The following is a 6,360-nucleotide window of genomic DNA, read 5'->3' as shown; positions in this document are numbered from 1 at the left end:
CTTTGTGGGGCTACTATGGAATCTCGGAAACATGATTTTCTCTTGGCTGTGGAATCTAGAAAGCTAAGAACTGATTCAATGACATAACTTACCAACTCATTTCATCATCATCATTGCTGTCATCTTCATCGTCGTCATCATCATAGCAACCATTCCTTGAACGTTTATTGTGTTACATACACTGGTCTAAAACCTTAAGGCAGATGTTCTAATTCATCTTCTCAAGAAATCTATAAGATAGGTTTAATTATTGTTATTTCATGCTCAAAATCACTAAGGCCCGAAGATGTTTAGTATTCTGCTCAAAGTTATGTAATTCATCTCAGAGCAAGAATTTAATCCAAGTTAGTCTTACTCCAACATTCATCTTATTCATTAAAGAGGATTTTTTAAGTTGCAAACAACAGAACACCTCAACCAAGTTGGCTTTTAAAAATGTACAATAAATATACATTTTATTATATATAATCTAGAAAGATAACAGTATATCTTTTACCTCACCTTACAGCTTTGTAAGTTCTTAATTCTCTGCCACAATCTAGTCTGAATATGTTGACCATCTTGTAAAACAGAGAATATCACATTGGTCCACTATATTGGTAACACCATGTTTATTAAATTGTTAAAAAGAAAAAGAGCATATATTTTTTATGTGGACATAGATAAGTTTGTTTTAAAATTTATATGGAAATGCTAGGGAGCTAGAAGAGATAAAACCACTAAACTTTGCTTGAAGTTAAGGCTTAAAAGACATTTGCAGTAATCAAGAATATTGGCGGAAGAATAAAAACATATGTTAAAGAGCTATAATCAGTAATCCAGAAACAGTTCGACACAAATATGCCTAAACAATTTTTGAAAATGGTGCCAGGCAATTTGATAGAGGAAGGATAGTTTTTTCAATAAACGGTGCTGGAACATTTTGACAGCCATAGGCAAAATAAAAAAAAAACAGCCTTGCCTGAGTAAAAGCATAAAACTTATAAATAAAAAAATAGGAGAAAATTTTCAGGACCTAAGATTAGAAAAATTAGTGTTAAACCTTACAACAAAATCATGATCTGCAAAAGGAAAGGTTGAATAAATTAGGCTTCATCAAAATTAAAAGATTTTGTTTTACGAAAGACCTTGTAAAGAAGATGAAAAGCCAAGCTACATATTGGGAAAAAATATTTGTAAACCAGATATTCTACAAAGTACTTATATATAGAATATAAAAATCTCTCAAAGTTACAGTCAAAAAAGAAAAGAACAATCCCATTAGTGAATGGGCAAAAGACATTTTGCTTAAGTGAGTGTACAGATGGAAAATAAGCACATGAAAAGATGTTCAGCATCATTCATCATTAGACACATGTGCATTGCAACCACAATGACACATCACAATATACCCATCAGAATAGCTAAAATAAAAAATAGTAATAACACCAAACACTGGTGAAGATGTAAAAAAACTGGATCATTCTGATTGTTACTGAGAATCTAAAGTGGTATATATATTCAGGAAAACAGTTTTTCAGTTTCTTATAAATCGTATATTTACCGTAAAACTCAGCAATTGAATACTTGAACATCTATGCAAGAAAAAAAAAAGCACTTAAACTTTTGCACAAAACTGGTACATGAATGTTCATAGTAGCTTTATTCATATTAGCCCCATAGTGGAAACAACCCAAATATCATTCATGTGTGAATGAGTAGACAAATGTGGTACATCCACACAGTGGAATACAACTCAGCAGTAAAAAAGGAACTACTATTGATACACCAAAAACAGCTTGAATGGACTTCAAGTAAATTGTGTTGAGTAAAATAATCCAGTCTTCAAAAGTTGCATACTGCTTGATTCTATTTATATTATAGTATTGAAATTACAAAATTATAAGGATAGTGAAAAGATTGGGGACTGTCAAGGATTTGGAGATAAGTTGTACCTATAAAAGGAGAACATGAGGAATCCTTATTAGGCAACTGTTTTATACTTTAACTGTGGTGGTGTTCACATGAATATAGATCCCCAGTACGTCAAGAATCCATAACTAGAACTCATGATCAAGAAATCTTGAATGTATATGTGCTTAATAACAGAGTTTCAAAGTTTTTAAAGCAAAAATACGTAGAACTAAAACAAAAATTAGAGAATTACAGTTGAAGTTGTTAACACATGTATTTCAGTAATTTATAGAACAAGTATATAAAAAATTAGTTAAGACATAGAAAACTTGAAAAATACTATCAGCTGATTTGATTTAATTTATATTATTTATATCACTGTAACTAAAACGGGTAGAAACCTAATTTTTTTGAAGAATATGTGGATTGTTTACTAAGATAAACTGTATTCTGGGCCATTAAAAAGTCTTAATAAATTTAAAGTAATTAAATATACAAAATAGTCTGGCTATAATAGAATTGAATAATGTATATTACAAAAAAATCTAGAAAATTCCAACAAATTTGAAAATTAAACAACACACTTTTAAATAACCTATGACTCAAAACAAAATTTAAAACATTTTGAACTGAAAGCCAATGAAAGCACAACATATTCAAATTTGTGGGGTATAGTTAGAGAAATGGCTGAAGTAAAATTTATAACTTTAATTACTTATATTGGAAAAGAAGACACAAATCATTGACTTAAGGTTTCTCCTTGAGGTGTAGAAGAAATTAAATTAATCCCAAGATAAGTGGAATTAAATAATAAAGAGGAGTCAATAAAATATACATGGGCAAACAATTGGGAAAATCATTCAGATTAAAAACTAGTTCTATGAAATGATAAATAAAATTGATACCTTTCCCACCAGAAAGATTAATGGAAAAAATGGAGAGAATGCATTAATTGCTTGTATCAGAAACAAAGAGGGGAATGTCATTAAGGTTTCCAAAAGATGTTGTACTGATTTTTACAAAAGTGTCAACAATATGTAAAAGATATTAAGAAATTATGAAAAATTTGTGATGATAAATTTATGAATTTAGATGAAATTATTAAAGCACTTTAAAACACAAATTACAAAACTTGTACAAAGACAAATATAGAAAATTGTAATAGTTTGTAATCTATTAAAAACATTGACTTTGTAATTTAAATTCTCCTCACAAAGAAAATTGGAAGCCCAGATGGTTTCATTTGTGACGTCTATCAATCATAAAGGAAAATATAATAGTCTTATATACACTCACTCAGAAAATATAAGAGGGAATACTTTCCAACTTATTTTATAAGGCCATACATATGGTGTTACTCTCATACCAAAACCAAAAGAAAATATTACAAAAACATGAAAGTACAGGCTTATATCCTTCATTAACATAGAAACAAAAATTCTTATCAGCAACATACACATATTATAATACATCATCACTGACAGAGGTTTATCCCCAAGTGTGAGGTTGATTTCATATTCAATATTTAATCAATGTAATTGGCCATACTTAAAGGATAAGGGAGAAAATCTACGTGATTATATTAATTAAGATCCAGGAGAAAAAATATCTATGACAAAATTCAACACCCACTCCTGATAAAAATGCTCAGCAAACTAGAAATAAAAGAGAACTTCTACAATATAAAAATATCTAATGAATACTTAAAAAATAATCTTTTGTCAGCAGACCTGCACTATGAGAAAAGTTAAAGTGCCACATACTGAAAAAAAATAAAAATAAATAAAAACTTATACCAGATGGAAGCTTAGATCTACTCGAAGGGTAAGAGACATCGGTATGCAGAAATCAATTTCATTTAAAATAGCAGTAAAACATGAAATACTTAGAGATACACACAATAAAATATGGGCAAGACCTGTAAACTGAAAACTACCAAACATTGCTGGTAAAATTAAGAATAACATACATAAATGAGTAAGATATACTATGTTTACAGGTTGGGAAAGTCAAAATTGGTAGAATGTTAATTCTTCCCAAATTGATCAATAGATTTATTATGTAACCAATGAAAAGCCTGTAAGGCTGTTTTAGTTTGTTTTTCTTTGTTTTTAGAAACTAACAAACTCATTCTTAAGTTTATATTTAAGGGCCTAGGAAATCTAAAATAATTACGATGAACTTTGCACTACCTGATTTCAGGACTTAAAATATAACTTCAGTAAGAAACACTGTGTGATGTTGGCATAAAGACAGACATATAAATAAATAGAACAGGATGGGGAGTCCAAAAATAGACCCATACTTAAATGGTGTATCTATTTCTATAAAAGTGTCAAAACTATTCAATAGGGAAATGATACATTATTAAACAAACTGCTACAATAATGGGATATTCACAAGGAAACAAATGAGTCTCAAGCCTTACCTCACACTTTATACAAAAAGTAAGTCGAAATATATGATGCCAAATTTAAGAGCTAAAACTTAAACTTTCAGAAGTAAAAACACAGGAGAAAATCTTTGCAGCTTTGGCTACATAAAAATTTCCTACAGCCATCACACACATAAAAAAACCCAAATCATTAGAGACAATTTCAAATTTAACTTTATCAAACTTAATAATGCTTACTGTTTCAAAGACATTGTATCAATAAGGGTTTTCCACAGAGGTAGATCCAGTAGGACAGACAGACAGACAGACAGAGAGAGAGAGAGAAAGAGAGAGAGAGAGAGAGAGAGAGAATATATGGGGAATTGGTTCACACAATTACAGAGGCTGAGAATTCTCAATATATGTTGGCTACATCATGAACATCATATTTCATCCATACATTATCCCTGTATTTCACTAATTATCCCTGTATTTCCCATTGATTGAAGAGAGAAATTTAGCCAGAGAGGTAAAATCATCTATCCAGGTATTGTTGAAAATTCCAGAAACAGAATTTGGACTCAGGATGAAGTGAAACTTGTTCTTAACTACTATGCTACATTTTTTCACCACTGTCCACCTACATGAATTTCTTTACTGGAGAAATTTCTAAAGAAAAATGTCATTGACAAAGTTCTAATATTATCTTCTGCTAGAGCAGGTTGTTTTAAGGGATGTCATATCCTATTCCAGAAAACTTTCTTCATCTCCAGACTCAGAATCTTTGAGTCTGTTATTGCCACTCTATTTGTCAGAAATGTTTCTAAGAATATTCCTTCTAGACTTCTACTTGGGCAAAACATAAGCCTTTCTTAGAAACTCCCATCCTAAGTTAAGTGGGATCAGGAGGAAAAAATCTACGTTATGATTATGTGCTGGGCACTATGTTAAGAACTTCACTGACAGGAACTGGCTGTGTCCCCACCCAAATCTCATTTTGAATTATAACTCCCACAATTCCCACCTGTCGTGGGAGGAACCCAGTGGGAGGTGATTAACTTATGGTGGCAGGTCTTTCCTGTACTGTTCTCATGATAGTGAATGAGTCTCATGAGATCTGATAGTTTTAAAAATGGGAGTTTCCCTGTACAAGCTCTCTTTTTGTGTGCTGCCATCCACGTAAGACTTGACTTGCTCCTCCTTCACCTCCCACCATTATTATGAGGCTTCCTCAGCCACGTGGAACTGTGAGTTCTCCATTAAACTTCTTTCCTTTGTCAATTGTACAGTCTCAGGTATGTCTTTATCAGCAGTGTGAAAACAGACTAATACACTTTTTTATTTCTCAACGCAACTTTATGAAGTAGAGATTGTTATGTTTCTATTATGCATAAAGAAACTGAGACTCAGAGGGAAGAAATAACTTCCCAAGTAGATAACGATGGACCAATGTTTTTTTTTCAAATGCTGCTCAAAAATGAAATAAGGCCAGGCATGGTGGCTCACACCTGTAATCCAAACACTTTGGGAGGCTGAGGGGGGCAGATCACCTGAGGTCAGGAGATCAAGACCAGCCTGATCAACATGGTGAAACCCTGTCTCTACTAAAAATACAAAAATTAGCCGGGTGTGCTGGTAAGTGCTTGTAATCCCAGCTACTCAGGAGACTGAGGCAGGAGAATCGCTTGAACCAGGAGGTGGAGGTTGCAGTGAGCCGAGATTGTGCCATTGACCTCCAACTTTGGCAACAAGAGTGAAACTCCGTCTCAAGAAAATAAATAAATAAATATAAAGTAAAAAAATTAAAAAGAGATATACTGCCGGCTGAAAAGTAGCATATCTCGTTGGGGATTTCAGTTAGAACGTAAATTACTTGTGCAGGCTACCCTGGAAGATTTGTGACAGAGGGTTCCTGACATACTTGGTCAGAAACGATACAGTTTTATTCTCACTAACTGTGCAGGTAAGAGCCAGGACTCTAGAGAAAGCAAGCTGAGTGGAGGCACAGACACCAACAAGGGGCTATCCTAAGTGTGGCTTCAGATTCCTGATACCAAAAGAAAAAAACTCCCCCTTGACAGCAACAAGTCCCT

This window comes from Mandrillus leucophaeus, unplaced genomic scaffold (genome assembly GCF_000951045.1).
Source record: "Mandrillus leucophaeus isolate KB7577 unplaced genomic scaffold, Mleu.le_1.0 Scaffold1211, whole genome shotgun sequence".
Taxonomy (NCBI): domain Eukaryota; kingdom Metazoa; phylum Chordata; class Mammalia; order Primates; family Cercopithecidae; genus Mandrillus; species Mandrillus leucophaeus.
The sequence above is the reverse complement of the archived record's forward strand: the minus strand, read 5'-3'. Positions refer to the sequence as shown.